The sequence below is a fragment of the Lepisma saccharinum genome, chromosome 8 (assembly GCF_977018435.1).
Source record: "Lepisma saccharinum chromosome 8, izLepSacc3.1, whole genome shotgun sequence".
Classification (NCBI taxonomy): Eukaryota; Metazoa; Arthropoda; class Insecta; order Zygentoma; family Lepismatidae; genus Lepisma; species Lepisma saccharinum.
Window position 1 is genome coordinate 79,860,721 of NC_139236.1, and position 18,919 is coordinate 79,879,639.

An 18,919-nucleotide genomic window follows, 5' to 3' on the forward strand; every position below is an offset into this window, starting at 1 on the left:
ACCACCAGAAGAAGTTTCAGGAATTGGTTTCTTAACAACAGCTATTCGTAAGAAAATGTTCTCTTTACTGATATTAGGGTCATTGTCAAGAAAGTTCACTGAAATGGTGGTTTTTGTCGAATCATCATCGCGAAACACACATGCTGTCAACTCAGAAGTCCTTGAAAAAGATTGGAGTTAAAAACAACTACTTGAATAATGATAAGACGAATCGCTATTCATTAGTCCCAACTTAGAATTTTGTGTAAGACATGGATCATCATGTCCTATCATCCATTTCATAACTTCATTAATCATTAATCATTTGTTGACGCCAAGTGCTAGAAAAGCAATATAAAATAAGCAAAATTAAGAAATTAATAAATGACATTTTCAGAGATTTCACGCAGCGACTCAGTTGCATGTAGACAAAGTTTCATTAATCGGGAACCAACGGCCCCCTCGTTGTGCTGCATTGTCATTTTCCCTCCACTTTGCCTGTCGCGATTAACCTGATGTTGATTAATGCACAATCCAAAAAGTGCACCAAAGCGGTGCATATTATGAATAGGTAAACTATGTGTCGTCGATGACCTTGCCGACCATCTCACAGCTCCCTCTAGCAATTACCTTCTTTTCGCAGATGACTGTAAAATTTTCAGGGAAATCTCCACTTCCGACGATACTCATCTTCTTCAGAATGACATAGCAACATTTACTTCCTGGTGCCTGACATGGGACCTTACATTACATCCTGACAAGTGTACTACTCTCACTATCTCTCTCAAGAAAAATCTGTTAAAGTCATCTTACTCCATCTCTGGCAATAACATCAAAGCAGTATCCTCTCACAAAGACCTAGGCATTGTTTTCGACCAAAAGCTCACATTTGAGGAACATATTTTATGCACCACAAAAAAGGCCATGCGTCTCTTAGGTTTACTCTACCGTTTCACTGAAATCAGTGACATCTCAGCCCTCATTTTGTACTTCAAATCATTCATCTCCCCAATAACAGAATACTGCTCTCCCGTCTGGTCCATGGCATGTCCCACTCACCTCTCCAGAATCGATTCAGTCTTTAACTTCTTCCTAGCTATAGTCCGTCACAGGGTTCCCTCATTACGCAATTTTTCATCTCCGCATCTCTTGTCTTTTCTAAACTTACAAACTGCTTATCAGCGACGTTTGCAGAATGATTTCAGTTACTTATACAAAATTGTGAATGGCAAAATCCGCTGCAACACACTCCTTGAGGAATTCCACTTTAGAGTACCTATGCGCACAACTCGCAATACAAGGTTATTTTATACAAAAAAACCTAGACTGGAAATTCAAAAAAGATCTCTCTTTTATAGACTTGCCACACAATACAATGATCTGCCCTCAAATATTGATATATTTTCCTCCGAGTTTGCCTTTCGGTCTTCTATCAGAAGAAATACTTGTAATTAATATCACATAGTGCCATCTCTTACTTATTTGTTTGTTCATTTGCTATTCACTTTTATGTTGTTTTGTTACTCTTAATTATTTCTTATTTATTTTTATTTATTTATTTTATTTTATTTTTTATCTTTATGCTTATTATAATTATTGCTTTCTCATTGTTGACAATTTCAGTGTAAAATGGCCACCTGTGCTGTATCTGAAATTTTCTCAAATAAATAAATAAATAAATAAATAAATAATTTAGAATTTAGAATGTGAATTTTGGGGGCTTCAGTTAAGTGGCTGCACATCCATTACGTAATCGCGATATCATCAAATTGTACGAAGCGTGTCTACACCTAAGTAAAGTGTCAGTCCCCGTCATAGGCGTGCGCAGACCCTCTGATTAGGGGGGGATAGCCTTGATTATATTTCAGGCCGGAAAAGAATAACGTAATTTCATCTCACTTGTTTAAATTTTATTGCATTGATGGGTGTGTTTATATATACACCCCTCCCCCCGCCCCACACACACATATTAATACATACATATATATATATATACAACACACACACACACACACACATACACATATATATACATATATACCAACAGTAAAAATCATATAAATTGTCTCTCAAATCTGCGCGTTCCTTTTCCTCCAAACAATTGTTCATGCACTTAAGAGAAAACCTTTTAGCAGCAGTACTTCTCTCCTCGGTAATATAAAATGCATTACAGAAAAGAAATTGCGAGCAAAGCGACCAATACATTTTCAGATCCAAATTTTTGCAAAATGAAAACAATGTCGATTTAATATGGGGAAAAAAATTCATGGAGCGCCAAATTATTCTCTTTTACAATTTTTTTCATTTAGATCGTTTGGCGTCCAGGGTTAACTCCCGCCGACCCCTAGCTACGGCTCTGAACTTGACTAGACTGCAAGAAAAGCAGACATTGCGACCGAAGCGATCAAGAACATTTTACAAAAGGTATTTATATTTGTATAAAATTTGAAATCAAGGGGGCAATTGCAGCTCTGTCCCCCCCCCCCGCGCAGGTGCTCTTGGCAGTCTGGAAGAAATAATGCAAGAAAGACGTGAAAACAAAATCCATCTTGAGTATCCTTTTGTCCTGTTACTCTTAGATTCTGCTACTCTTGCTTTCCTTTACTTCCATGTATGTCCCCTAAAATTGATTTCCGTTCAAGGTTGTGGGGGGCTGTGGTTTAGCCACTGCACCCCATTCCCCCGTAGTTGCCTTGAACTTTCATCGGCTTGAAAATACTTAATTTTCTTTAAGAGTATATATAGTTTAATAACGGCGATAGGATTCATCTATCCTAAATTTCTAGGTGAAAATATAATAATACCTATATAGGGGCATAGATGTCATATCTTCCCCTTAGAAAATGAATATCAACCAAAAAGTACGTTTTCACATGTATAATTTGATTTCAGTCATAATAATTTACATTAATTATTATAATGAGGATGCAGGAATGCGATAATGCAACACTATTATCGGGGTAATATGCCCCATGGAAAAATACCTTGCTTGTCTCTTCGTGGAAAAAATCTGCAGACGTCCATGATTAGGGGTGCATTTGTCTCCCCTAATCATGCATTTGCCTCCCCCTGGCCCCATGGTCCCCTATGATCCCCGTGATGGAATATGTAGCGCAAAGCCAGGGCTTTAAGATCAAATTTGTTTTGTTATTGTTTTTATTAGAAATTACCTCAGTTTTCTTCCTCTGAAGTTAAATTATTCATGACGACGATTTATGATTACATTAAAGACATGAATGAACATACACAATGAATCTATTTTGGTCGGAACTCGAACTCGGAACCTTGTTCGGCAAGAAATAATAATATCCATAAGGCATGAGTGTTTCATTGGAGTTGTTCCTCTACTTCCGTCATTTTATCACTAATATATTTCTTTAATATACAATAATAAGTCACAACTACCTAAAAATAAATATTATTTTGCATTTTCACATGCATATGTTTTTTTACGGTTAGAGTGTGAACTGGCACCTGTTTATTTAGATTGTTCGTTATGTTTCGTGTGTAGTTAAAGATAGGAAAAATGCTTGAGGAACGATTAGGGCTATAAGAATTCCGTTCGTGACGGAGTGGTTAATACACTGATGTCCTGGGTTCGAATCCCGTCGTGCGTATGGGTGTTCTTTGCGAGTGCCCCTTCATCAATTTCATCATATCACTCATCTTCGTCGCCGCGATTAGCAAGAGGTGAAAGAAAAACGACACTAAATAAGAAAATAAAAAGACTTATAAGAATCATTCTTATTTCCGGACGTGTCCTACATTTTATAGTTGTGTCTGGCCTCCGGAAGGAATTTGAAAGAAATCTCAAATGTCTTATACGTATTTTGAGCATCACGTAACTTCAAATTAGATGGAGAAACAGAAAAACTGAGGGAAGTCTAAGATAACGTGGTTCCTTGGAGAAGTATGCTTAAATCAAAGAGTGTGCATGGTTGCTACTGGACGTTCGGAAAAACAATTACAATCCCAGCTCAGAAATTACTTCACGATTTTCTAGATCCGAAAAAGTCCGGATACATGTATAAAAATGCTTACTTTGTGAAGTTTTATCGATATAAGTGTCAGTAATTTGTTCGAAGTAACAAGTAATTTTTCTCCTTATTGGAGAAATAAGGCACACAATTCTGTTCTTTCCCAGTGTATAGTAGTTTTTTTTACATATTAATAAACAAGAACTTCCAGACTTTGTTTACGAAATTGTGATTTTTTTCTTTCCCGAACTCATGGATTGTTTTCTCTTCCTGACCCCACATCGACGAAAAACGTTCTGTCTTACATACACAAGTTGAAATCACATACAGTCGTGCTATTAATTAGCAGTTGAGGAATTTTGAACTCAACCGTTCACTTCAACATTAATGTTTGAGCTGAAGAAGTGTCATATTCTCGTTATATGCTAAGATGTCCTAGTAACCTATTATATTTAATGCAAATGCGTCCGTGTCCAACATTTTGAGACAATTTGTCCTACTTTCCGCTGAATAGTGATCTGATAGCCCTATGTGTGATGAAAACTGTTTTTACTCAATTTCTGATATAATTTATTCCAGCATTTCCTTTAACTTCTATTACCTTGTTATTACCTCCAATGCTTACACAACTTTTCCTTCGTGCTCGACCTTTGAGTTCAGAAATGTTTACAACATCCCCATCTCCCGCGTGTAAATAGCAGGCAACAACACACTAGAAAACCACAATGTATGCAACTTGTTTACTCCATATTTTACGAAAATATTAGAATGTTAGCTTGATATAACTGTGGATTGGAACGAACGAAATAAAATACCTGTTTTATACGCACACTGGAACGAGCGCACGCCTGCTGTGTGTCACTCTGGCAGTGAAGGTCACTGATCGAAGCAGTTGGTGCTTGCTTACTACAAGCAGGCGCCTTATCTTTCCTCAAGGAAACACGGAAATCTTAGTTACTTTCTTTCGCCAGACTAATGGTGAACATTTACAGGAACGTAAGGAGTAGTATCGTATTCTATTGGAATTAGATTTCGTGGTGTTTAAAAGATATCATAACAATATGTAAATCTCTTTTGTGACCTACAGTGAACTTATTTTAAAGTTTCATTGACATGTGAAAGCGGAAATTTAGAGATCCTTCTTCCTTACGATTTCTAAACAACCGAAGAGTGTTGTGAACGTGAAACTACTTATTGTTCGCATCAACGATATGCATTATGCAAATGGTCCTTCATCAAAAACCCTATTACATCACAGGAAGTGATATTTAAAACAATTCTACCACGTATCCAACGTAACCAATATTCAGATTGATTCCAAGCTTCTGTTTGGGTTATTTTGTGTCGCATTTTTACCTTTTGCGATAATCGCGACGACGAAGATGATGGGTAATGATACGAATGCAATGCTACATCTAAGCCTCAACAGGTTTCAAAAATGGATCCTCTGGCTTTGTAGAGAGTTACGGTGATTTTGATTTTCATTTGGTATTTTAAGTCCACTTTATGCACACAAAGGCTAATCGAGATTGCATCTACAGTTTAAAGTGGGATCCTAACCACTGTGACTCCACCGGGCATCGAACAGGGGACTCCTTGATTACAAGGCGACTCCTCTACTACAGCGCCATCGGGAAGGATGAGAGAGAGAGAGAGAGAGAGAGAGAGAGAGAGAGAGAGAGAGAGAGAGAGAGAGAGAGAGTGAGTTACGGTGACTACGATAATGAAGAATTGAAAGTAGCAGAACGCCTAAGCTATTCTTTTGTCAATATTGGAATTGTTAATGAATGTTATGAATGTCAGTTCAAATTGAAAAAAAATAAACTAAAAGATTTCCAGAGTGCCGTTACAAATCGTTAATTTTTCTCTTTCTACACATTACTTTGCTACTATGTAGATATTTGCATGCTAAGATGTAGAAAGTGCTGCATTTTCAGTGTGTGGAATTGCGATTTATTTCTGAGAATGGAGTGAGTAGTGGAAAAGGATCACCTCACATGTTTGGATTATACCTCCCCGCCAAAAAAAGACACAAAATATATATCGGCTGTTGTTCTTATAAGGAAATATAACATGTATGAATTGTGTCTAGAAATATTGGAGCCTATTCACATCCCTACGGAACTTGGAAGAAGCCCACGTAGAGATTGGGAAGTTTTGTTACGACAAAATTGGGATGTATAGTAAATTAAAAAGCAAAGTCCTACCTTGTGCTTTGCACCAAGCCATGAAGGCGTGTAGGGGGTGTGGAGTTAGTGGAGTTAGGGCCCCACGCTTTCTTCATCAGGCCGAAGTTGGGAATGATGTGATCAGCACCACGCCCCTGGCCGCCATACCCCCCCCCCCCCATTCCCCAGAGTTTCCTCCAGGTACCAACTTTATACGACGCTGGGTGGGCACCGAAGAAGCTTGAACAGGTGGACAAAATCCCGATTATCCCCCGTCGAGGATCGAACCCAGAACTCTCGCATGGTAATAAAACGCCCTAACGACTGTGCTACTGCGGCACATACAGTAATTAAGGCAAGAATTGTTTTAGCGTTTCGTTCAACGTTTTTAGGGGAATCATTTTCGGAGATATAACGTGTAGCTCTTGTCGGTTCTGCGACCTGGGTTGAGAAAAGGCGATTTTCTGACGAACAACATTCCACCTGACAAGTCACGTGACTTTCCTACATTTCCTGTGCATGTTGGCTTTTGCATGAAAGACGAGTTGCTGTTGAGACAGACAGAATCACCCGATCACCTAAAGGTGCAATGTGTGTTGCCTACCCTTCCGGCATTATTTACTGCCATTAAAGTCTTATGGGGAAGAACTTTTTTCCACCACTGTACACAGCTTCAAATCAATAATCAAATTTTTCACATTGTCTCCATATTTACTCATTCAATGATTTTCAGGGGTCCCGGGTTTGAATCCCGGACTGAGCATGGGTGTTCTTTGTGAGTGTTCCTTCATCAATTTTATCATATCATTACTAATCCTCATCGTCGCGATTAGCCAAAAGTGGCAGAAGAGCGACATTAAATAACCAAAATCAAATCATTTTTAAGATGGAGACGAAAAGATTTAAGAGACAATGCCAGATCAGTTCAAAAACCACACAGCGTGAAGGAAGAGGACCTCCCCCATCCCCGCACAAAAAAAAATCTGACCCCACAGTATGGTGATATACTCCTGCTATTGGACTCAGTATAAAAACCTTCTCTATCTAAGTATTAATATTGCCGTCAAAATTAACAGAACGAAGAAATATCGACAAGTGTGTGTCCAAGTTATTGATGACACCTACAAATATGTGGTCGAGTGGTTCCCAAAACTACCACATATGTCATGGTATGGGGTATAGGCCCATCCAGAAAGTTTTTAAGAGGGTTGGGGTTCATCAGCTGAAATAGGGAGAATGACTTATTTTCTTCAATAATATTAAGTCCATAAGCTCCCTTCAGTACGCCTGTGGTGGGGGGTTCGGCCTTAATATGCGGGCGCACATACAAACACACACACGCATGCAATTTACAAGAACTTTCTCCAGTTAACTTTATAAGGGATTTTACAATTTTACCAAAAAAAGGTAGTTTTATCCAATTTCAAATAACACAGTCATTCTTCAAAGTCGGGAACAAGTTCTAAAAGGGCGTTTTCAAGGTTTAACCAGCTCTGACAGTATGCAAGCCAAAAGTGCACCATGGAAACCGCGAGAGTCATGCATATTTGCAATGCTACCGGATGGATTTAGGTCAGCCGCAAACGTTTCCAAAACTTAGGATGCATTCATTCAGAGCAAGGTTACGTCCTCAATTACCGAATGATATATCAATCCAAAAAAATTGATAGATTCGATCTACTGTTTTTTTTTTTTTTTTTTTTTTTTTTTTTTTTTTTTTTTTTTTTTTGCTACTCTGCACCAGGATTCGAAAATAGCAGTTGTCCCTCCATTTCATTTTTTTTTTTAAAAAAAAGCTTATAATTTTGATAATCGATAACAGAATAACCAAAGGAAAACTAAGAGCTTAAACAATTAAGTGTTAAGTGCAGAAACGAGATCAAAACCTCACGGTGACAATATTCCACTATTTAACCCCTCCAAAAAAATAGTTTCATACATTTTCAGAATTCTCCAAATTAGATTTTCCTCCAATAGGTGATATAAGACAATGTAATTTTCATTAAAAAAGGGCTAACTTTCAAATATTTGCCTTGAACGAGATGTGCAAAAATTAATAACAAAATATAATAACTAGTGTATTAAAGGTGCACTGAATAAGTGTGAAATGTCTCTAATCAAGAGTATAATAATAACAATAAAAATGTGGTCATAAATAATAGTTTATCATTCTTTTTTGTTATTAATTGCGTTGTTAATGCTATTTATATGAGTAGTGTGGAATTTTACATCAACGGCCTGACAGCACCCACAAAAATTTTCGGCGACGTCCATGGTAGTCTAGGTTTATTTTTATTGGTTTCTATCCCGATCTATTTGGTGGTGACACGAAATTTTGTCTTTGGCAGTTTGGATGTGGAAAGTTTATTCCTTTGTTGCAACCCTGCGAATGACTACTTTAATTTCAAATTGTATGACGTACTGAACACACACATACAGTATTGGCCAAATTATTGGACTCATTAGTTGAAAAAATGAAACAGATAAACTCACTTTATGTTGAGAAATTTGACGTTTTGTGATACACATTGCATTGTTACACACATTGAAAGTACTGTCAGCGCCTCGTGTGACCACCTTTGGCTCTTTTCGAGCCCATTTTAATCACTACTTGTGTACAATTCCTTTATTACTATTATTTCTAAAATTCAAACCACGTGGTTTATGAAATTACATGTTGCTCCGGAGATACAAGTAAAGAACTCCCTTACAACAATCAGAAATAATATTATTTCCTTTGTTAAAACCAAACAAATAGCATAGATAACACGGTAAACAATGTACGTATTGTTCCAGGCATTTTTGCGAATGTGCAAAGAATCGTGTTAGACCACCTATTCTTTGGACATAGTAAAAGAAAGGATTGTGAGAAACAAGTTTATATCGAAGCAGACTAACAGTTTAATTCTATAAAAAGTTATTACAATCGTCAAATATATTTAGTTAGAACAGTTTCAAAACAATGAGATGTTCTTCGTTTTTGCAATGAGTCCAATAATTTGGCCTATAGTATTGTTTATTATATTAATTTCATATTCCCTTTCCTATGCGGCTTTAGAGCCTACGTGTTTGAATGATATCTTATGTTTCCTTGGTGAAAGTAAGACGCTGCAAAGCCAGAGGTCCCAGTTTAGAACCTTGCGTAGTATCGTGTTTGCCCCATCATCTATTAACCCAATAGGTAGAAAAGTGACGTAAAATAACAGAACGGTGAAGAAAGAAAAGATAAAAAGTATTATTTTATATTTTGGTATTTTTTCTCTGCTGAAGTAGCTCTTAGTGGTCGGCAGCATCTATACTTTCATAACTTACAAAACGAAAAGTGAAAGTAACTGGAGAGTTATACTTACAATTGTAATCAAATGGACGAAAAAGGCAAAAATGATCATTGAGGCTCGTTCTGGAAAGAGAAAAGATGTGTGTAAGTATTGCACACATCACTCATAATATAACTATTACTATATTTATTACTATTTATCACCATTATATTTTTGATGGGAATACTTTACATGACTAATTTCACACTAGAAAGAGCTTAAAATCTGGTGATTCAAAAGTCCCTTGAAATTTTAATTATGTAACTAATGAATGGTTTTCAGGATGGGATAAAAGACACTGTTGTTTTGCAGCAAGATGGTGCACCATCCTATTTCGCCAGAATGTTTCGGGACTACCTCGCTGACAACTTGCCCGGTAGGTGGATCGGCTGTGACTCACGAAGACTTGGCAGCTCGCTCTCCAGAACTGACTCCCCTAGACTTTTCTGTCTGGGGTGTACCAAGTAGAGATCAACACCATAGAGCAACTGACACAGCTAATAGCTGCAGTAACAGGGGAGATCTCGCCGATTATGCAAGAGAGGTGGGTGCTACGCCTAGACTTAGAGGGCCACTTTGAAATATACTGAGTTTGTCTTCTATTCTAGAGTACTTTTCAGCAGTACTGTCAACTTTGTCAATAAAATGCTTTTTGATTAAAATGTCAGACTTTTGAATCACCTGTATATGAGGCTATCTTAAAATTTCCCTGCAATTTTGATAGTTTTCATAAAATATCTCTCATTTAATCTAAAATTTCCCCTGTATTTCCCATCAGTAAGGAAAATTTCCCTACATCCGGCAACACTGCCCGAATAAAGTCAGGAATAACTCGAAGACAAAATTATAGCTTTAAAATTCGGTCTCGTCTTGTTTAATGATATGGGAAACAGCGATGATTCTGTTGTACTCGGGCTTCCAAGAAGCCTTGCGAGTACCCTGACTGTGCAATTTCATTGTAACGGGTGTTTGGAAATGAAATGAATGCTTCTCAAACACGGTTAATCCTTTATGTAAATAAATTCCTCGTCCCATATATTGGGACGGCACTCTTCATGTCACTGTTTCACTCGGCAACATAAACTCACACTTGAGATGTGGGCCGAGTTTGCATGAGACGGCGAGGGTCACGTGACAACGAGGACGACAGATCACTGTTGCACGGAGAAAGTATACCACGGGTAAAGCAATGGAGAGGAAGCGTTCAAGGGAGATAATAATGCTGGAATCTATTTTTGAATGAATCTCGAATAGTTGATAATGATGTTTGAATCTTGAATAGTTAATTATCATTCTGCAATCTAAATTCGAATCTCGACTCCTGGAAAATAATGCTGGAATCTAAATTCGAATCTCGAATTGTGGATAATGATGCTGGAATATGTATTCCAATCTCGAAATGTGGATAATGATGCTTGAATCTATTTTTGACTCTTGGAATGTGGATAATGATGCTTTGAATCTAAATTCGAATCTCGAATTGGTAATAATGATGCTTGAATCTATTTTCAATTTCGAATGTGGATAATTATGCTGTAATCTATTTTTGAATCTCGCATCTAAATTTGAATCTAGACTCCTGACTGAACGATACTTGAATCTAAATTCGAAACTCGTATCGTGCATATTCATACTAGAATCGAAATTAGAATCTCGAATCTGATATTAGGCTCTCGCATTCTAGCTTTGAATCATTAATTAGAACCCGAGATTAGATATTTAAATCAAGAATTGAATTATATATGAATCTCGAAAGCTACATTTAATGCGAATCTTGAATTTTAGTTTGACATTTAAATCTCGAATTCTAAACCCGAAATATCGATTTGCTGTTTGAACCTTGGATCGTTTTAGTATGAAACATGTTGATGCTTCAATCAAAATTCGAATCTATTCGACTCTCGCATCCTAGATTTGATATTTGAATAATTAATTGAGTGCTCGATTTGAATCTTGAATCATTTTTGTGTGGAACATATCATTCAAGTACAAATTATTTTTAAATTAATGAAATAATTTTTGTATGAACCATACAGTATAATCCAAGTACAAATTGTTTCCAAAAAGTAAAATTAAAGGAATTATTTAATATACAGAAAATACTTCAAAAATTGAATGCATTGCATTTTACCTAATCTGATCGCACCACTGTATGGCAACTTTTATCCATATCGTGACAGTCACGAAACGAGAAAAACTTGAGAACCACTACTCGGTAGATCACAGAGCGGCAACAAGGTCCACTTGCTACGTGAACAAAGGGTACGGCCCTCAAGTGAAAACACGCATGCCCATAAGGGTTTCGACAAAAGAAATGTGACCAGCATGCGCGCATGGCACCTGACGATTCCGCCCCCTTTCACCCGGCGATTTCACAATCGCTAACGGGGACCGCCGAGCACCATCAGTATGTCGCTCGGTTCTTGACCCGGTTTCAAATAAGAACGAGTCAACGAGCGACCGACGAGCCATCTACTGGACAGAACGAAGGTCAAGTTTCTTCCAGGCACTGGCAGTCCTTGGCCGTTCTTCGAGAGTAGTGTACGATACTTGGATCCGATCGCAAAAGTCGATCAAGGGCGGACCTCGAGACATTTTTTGTCCTTTATTTGGATAATTTTTCGATGTAATATTCCACGTTTTAAGGTAATTTATTAATTAAATGCATCAGTATGGATACTCTGAACGGATTAATGACTGCACCAGGGAAAATGACTAGGAAGATGGAAGGGGAACTTTAGGGTGGGGGGGATTAATATACTTCTATACACTACACACACAAAAAAAATACCTACTGGAGGTAGGGTGGAGGCTGGTCAACCGAGGAGGGAGCGTCCACCACACACATACACACACTTGCGTTGACAGTCACGTCTACTGGACGGACTATATTCACAAAATTTTCTACATGGATTTCGGACACTAGTGTAACGCTGGAACATGCACATAAAGTTTAAAAACTATTACCTAGAGAAACAAGCATCACTTCAACTCCAATAAATTCGGTCTCTTACTTTGCACAATTAGAAGCACGCTCCTTTCGACTGAACAACCCTCGTACATAGCAAATTCGTGTGCATCGACAACATATTAGCAACAAAAATTGTAATTTCATAATAATCATAGATTACGATACCACAGATAGATGGGCGTGGCGTAGCGTAACGTCGTCGCTTTGTAATCAAGGGGGCCAGGTTCGATAACCGGTGGAGGGACACAAGTGGTTCGGATTCAACTTCAAACTGTAGGCCCAGTCTCGATTATTAGCTCACCTGTCCATAAAGTGGACTTAAAACAACAATTGAGACAAATTGGGATAAATGATTAAACAGATAAAGGGACACTTACGAAGAAACACCCATGCACACTCCAGGACTCGATCGTGTGACTGTCGGTGGCGAGATTGTGAGTCCAACACACTGTCAGCGACGCGATTTGTGGTTTAGAAGGAAATTTTTATTGATTAATTGTAACCTGATTAATAACAACAATAATACCATTGTAACTATAACAATTTTACTATTCTTGGACTACTGAAAGTCAACCCCTTCGTTTTCACCCGCGTGACGGGTACAAAATAACCTCAAGTGATGAGCCCCCAAAAGCTTTTTAAATTCCCATTCTCTCGGCTAGATGGGCCAATTCAATTCTCTCGGCGCAAGAACGAAGTCCCATTAGTTGCTCGAATGGCAGCTGTGCAGGCATATCCCGCGTAGGAATATCCTGCATGTGATAAAAACCATACCCCTAGACCACATAGGTAAGGAGCTATTTCTCAGACGACAACATGGGTGTCGCCAGAAATTTTGGTAGTGGGGGGGGGTAGACCATTGATAAAATGTTAAACACGGTTAAATTTTCAGGGCCCTGGACTTTATGTCCTATAAAACTGTAAAATATGTATGTAATTATGTCATAAAAATTGAAAAATATGTTATGAAAAAGTTAAAGTTGTCAGAAAACTGCTGAAATATTCCCTGTAAGGATAATCGGGACTGGACCTATAGTTTAAAGTAGGATCTGAACCACTGTGCCATGTGCCTCCACCGCGTATCGAACCTGGGACCCCTTTATCACAAGCTGACAATATTACCATTACACCATCGGGGAGGCACAAAAGTTGTAAAAGAGACGTCTCGTGAAATTATTTGCGACCTATTAAATCAATATTGATTTCAGCCTGCAAAAAAATTGGATCCAAAAATGTTCTTGCTCGCTTCGCTCGCATTCTTTCATTGTTCTCTGTAATGCGCTGTAAATTACCAGACAGAGAATAACACTTGTCTTAATTGATTTTGTTTTAAATGCATGAACGATTGTTTTGAGGAAAGTGAACGTGCACATTTGAGAGACAATTTATGTAATTTTTGCTGTTTGTTTCTCGTGAGATTGGTTCTGTAATGTATTTAAATAATATAACTTGTATATAATATGCATTAAATAAACTTTGAATAGGTACGTACACAATTTAGTGTCCGCAACGATCCATGTTGCATATATTTGAAGCTTGCATATATCGTGCACCAAAGTTATACATGTTAATGTAAAAAATAATTATATTTGAAATGCATTTATCAAACATTTTCTGTCTTTCAAAATTACTTTGTGGAGCCTACTTGTTTTCCATTATTAATGTCAAATTGAACGTGTTGAAAAAATAATTTAAATCTTTTGTTCGAACACAAATGCTTTAGCACCAACTTCTACCCCCTTGTTGCACAATTTACGAGGGTAATAACGTCTTTGATACTACCACTACTACTACTAATAATAATAATAATGTTGGTCCCGGGTTCGAATTCCGGTGTCCATTCATCAATTTCATCATATAATCATCATTCATCTTCGCAATTAGCCAAAAGTGGCACAATAAGCAAAGTAAAATAAATCATATCAATAATAATAACAATATTATGATTAACTTGATTATTAATATTAGCATTATTATTATTATTATTAATAATAATATTGGCACGTTTATCCTGGTACTTGCCCCCTCGACAAAAATTCGTGGTTGCGCATCTGGGAATAGGGGTTAAGTCAATGGATGTCGAGTTATGGCAACTGCGCGATATACACTCCGCGGCAAAAAAGAATGGCCCACTTAGTGATAAAATCTAATATTTTCTATCAAGCAGTATGTCTATTTTTCTTTTGTAATTATTTTGACAATTGTACATACTGTACGTAATTTTAACATTTTCTGATATTTTACTTACTCTAACAATGAAGGTAATAATGAAGAAAGCAATGAAGAAAGCGGTTAGTTGATTAAATTGTTAAGCTTTATTTCCTTTATTGCCTTCCGCTATTGTTTAGTTACCTTTGTTTGGTCTTATGTATAGTTCAATTGTTACATTCGTTTAGGGATTGGTTTCATAACCTCGCTGAAAGGTTTGTTGATCAGAAGTCTTCCTTCTTGCTCACACAAAGTACAGTAAATCGAAATGGGTAGAAAGCAGGGTGTTACAGATCTTAGTCCAAGAAAGCAAGGAAGGATACTTCAAATGTTAGAGGATAAATGTGTCCAAGAAAGAAATTGCACGAAGACTTTATATTCATCCAAAAACTGTCACAAATGTTCGGCGGAATACAGAGACTGGAAGTTCAGACCGTAGAAAAATGCAGTGGAAGGAAACGAGTTACAACACCCAGGGATGATAGAAAATTGAAACTTCTAGGAAAAGCTCACAAGCTTTCTCGTAGACTGTCTACCCGCCGATTAGCTGACATTTGCAGCGGTGAAATCTGGAAAAGGTATCGGAACAAACAACGAGAAGAAGGTTTGCAGAGATGAAACTGAAGAAGAAAACTCCGAAGATGAAACCACATCAGCGAGGTTATGAAACCAATCCCTAAACAAATGTAACAATTGAACTATACATCAGACCAAACAAATGTAACTAAACAATAGCGGAAAGCAATACCATAAAGCTTAACAATATAATCAACTAACGTTTTCTTTATTGCTTTCTTCATTATTACCTTCATTGTTTGAGTAAGTAAAATATCAGAAAATGTTAAAATTACGTACAGTACAATTGTTAAAATAATTACCAAAATGATAATATGCTTGAAAGAAAATATTAGATTTTATCACTAGGGGGAGATTCTTTTTTGCCGCGCAGTGTATACTCGCAAATCACATATGTTAACGGAATTTCTTTCAGCAACAAATCTACATGCGAGACAATGTTTAATTATTTAGACCAATTAAACTGCACGTTTCGCATAAGTGGAATCAAGTATGCAGATTATGCACGAACATGCCGACGAGGCACTTGGGCTTCAAAATGGTCCACCAGCAGCAAATGCAAAAAGCATGTCACAGATACCGAAAGTGCATTAATAAGCTGTGTGTTTGTGAATTGCGCTCGGCGTACCTTGAAATCTGGCTTACTTCCGCTACCGGCCCACGCACGGATATATAGGCGACGTGATGCAGGCAGAGACAATGGTCCGCAAACGACGGGGTAAAAGTGGAGACAAGGGTTTTGATGACACGCTTCGCGGGCGGTCGCTGGAGTGGACATTCTTTAATGTCTCGTGGGTTCCTGCTGGCCCAGATTTCTGCTCTCGAGGAGAAACCGAGGAATAACTTACGATAGCGTACACTGTACTACACTGTGAGAATTAAGCTTTTTGCTTGGATAGCAAAACTGAACTATTGCCTTCCGGTTCTAAAAACCTTAATACAGTGGTTCTAACCTGGATCATTGAATCTTATCCTAACATTTACATGTAATTTAGAAACACTTAGTACGAGGGGAGAGTGAAAAGTTTTGAGCCTCACATGGAAGGAGTGATGCCAGGTAGTTAAAATTTTGGAGGGTGTAAGGTTTGAGTTTTAGGACACACTGTGCGAACGTTTATGAAATTCACGTTACTTCTATTTTTTGTCAGGTTGAAAATGAACGAAGTGTCAGAGAAGAGAGTGGCCGACAGGGCCGTGATTCGGTACCTCTGTCGGCAAGGCCTGACTGCACAGGCTGCTTTGGTCGAGTGTGGCTTCACCGCACTTCCCCATCCACTTTATTCCCCCGACCTGGCCCGTCAGATTTTCATCTTTTCCCTGCTATGAAGAATTCACTTCGAGGACTTCACTTTTACACGGACAAAGGCGGTCATTCAGTGGTGTGAGACTCAGGACAAATCATTCTACCGGATGACTGTAAACAAATTGCAGCACAGAATGCGTAAGTGCATTGATCTGGGGGGTGATTAGAGATATTATGTAGCGAAATCATGATGTGAAACTGTAGCTCAAACACCCCTTCCCTGTGAGGCTCAAAACTTTTCACTCGTATATTCACATTCTAAGAAAACACTAACTGGTACACAAAAAGAGCTATCGAACTAGTAACACCGAAAACTTGGCAAAATTTCTATTGGCAAGTTCAAACGTAACGTCCATCTAACCTAAACTTAACGTCCATCTAACCAAAATTTAACGTCCATATAACCTAAACTTAACGTCCATCTAACCTCAACTTAACGTCCATCTAACCAAAATTTAACGTCCATCTAACCAAAATTTAACGTCCATCTAACCAAAATTTAACGTCCATCTAACCAAAATTTAACGTCCATATAACCTAAACTTAACGTCCATCTAACCTCAACTTAACGTCCATCTAACCAAAATTTAACGTCCATCTAACCAAAACTTAACGTCCATCTAACCAAAACTTAACGTCCATCTAACCAAAACTTAACGTCCATCTAACCTAAACTTAACGTCCATCTAACCAAAATTTAACGTCCATCTAACCTAAACTTAACGTCCATCTAACCTAAACTTAACGTCCATCTAACCTAAACTTAACGTCCATCTAACCTACCTACAATTTTCTTGTGAACCCTTTAATACGTGTAAAATATCAGCACTAGTGGAAAAGGGCCTGCTGTTGTCTCGGCACGGTGAGGTTGGCCAGTTGCAGAATGGTGTCATCCTTTAATCTACAAGGTTGCATACTTTTGGACAGAGAAATCTTTGATGACTGGACTATTAATAGTCACGAATTATTTTTCAATTGTGTTTGTTATATAGTTAAGAAATGGCATGTTACATGTTTTCAATGCCATTTTCTTTGAGGGGGTAAAAAACATTCGCCAGGGATTTTTCTTTAAGTTCTGATATCTTTTCTGTTGTTGACAATCATCTTTTCAAAATCCTAGTTTTACAGCAATTCATCTACTCGTATCATGTTCAGACATAATTTCTAAGATTAAGATTGAATTACACTTGCAGTTTAATATAACAGCAGCACGTTGAGTATCAAATTCCCAATGTTTTTGAATGGCAGAACAATTGCCCATCAAAAGCGCGGGGGCACAACAGTCGTGCTGCCACCTACAATACCTTTCGTTGACCAGGCCCACTAATGACGTATTTTGAGAGGTTCCAAGGAGTCCGGACTCAAAAATTCAATGTATGAATTCACAGAATATTCAATATGTATCAAGTTTACTCTTTCTGGCACATAGAATGATGTAACGAATTCATTCAGCAGTGTCGTGAAACAATTCGTCTCGATAAGCAACAAATTTGGAGGACATTTATGAAACAATGAACATTAGGGCTTTTTCAAGTTGCATAACGGACCACGACATATGACTGTGGTCTATCATAAGCCCCCTTCTTCTCGGCACAAATTTCCTATTAAAAAAAATGCAAGAAAAGATGGCAAAATATTATTGGCTGTTGAAAAATGAAGGCACCCTCCAGTACGGTTCTCTCTCTCATTTAAAAGATTCCTAGGCAGTAAGTATTGACTACGTCATACAAAGCAGTTTTTCGGGAAGAAGCCACGTCTTACCAGAGCTTTTAGACCAAAGCGACACGCGACAAGTGACACGGAGGTTTTACACCGAAGTGACAAGCAATACAGACATCCCGCATTCGCCACCACCAGACCGAGGCGACATGATGCAAGCTATTGAAAGAACGGTCAAGTCTGAGCGACACGTGAAACAAAGTCGTACCACTCTGGTAAGAAAGGTTGCATTTATTTCTGAAGGTTCGTTTCCAAGTTACACGTGTGGCTTGTCGCATTTCACTTGAGGATTTTACAAATCGAATGCAGGTTTCTGCGGTTTGTCATGCCACTACGGTGTGAAACGTTGCTGTTGATTGGTTCCTTCCCAAGTGACGCGTGTCACTTGTGACCTACCACTGTGACGCGCGAAGACGTCGTTCCGAACTTTGGTGACAAAAGAACTTGCTTTTGCATCACGACAAACTTCCTTCTTCAACAGGGTTTTATTTAAAACCGAAAATAACATGATTGTCGTCCCCCGTCCACCCCAGATGACCTCCTACGACTTCTTTCCGTTACCCTGACTGAAGACCAAGACGAAAACGCCACGGGTTTGACAGATTGAGATGATTCAACCAGAAACGCAGGAACACAGTCACAGAACAAGACTTCCAGGATGCATTTAAAAATCGCTAGGACCGCTGTGATGGCGGCCAATA

At 38.1% G+C, this 18,919-nt stretch overlaps 1 protein-coding gene across 7 annotated transcripts in view; it reads right to left on the minus strand.

The window, feature by feature from the left end:
- LOC145991185 (sphingomyelin phosphodiesterase) overlaps positions 1-18,919 on the minus strand; it is a 176,469-nt gene that overhangs the window by 90,349 nt on the left and 67,201 nt on the right. For all 7 annotated transcript variants that reach the window (XM_083127061.1, XM_083127060.1, XM_083127059.1 and 4 more), the window contains one exon: positions 9,475-9,524. The gene's annotated coding sequence lies outside the window, so the exon portion shown is untranslated. The remainder of the gene's footprint in view (positions 1-9,474; positions 9,525-18,919) is intronic.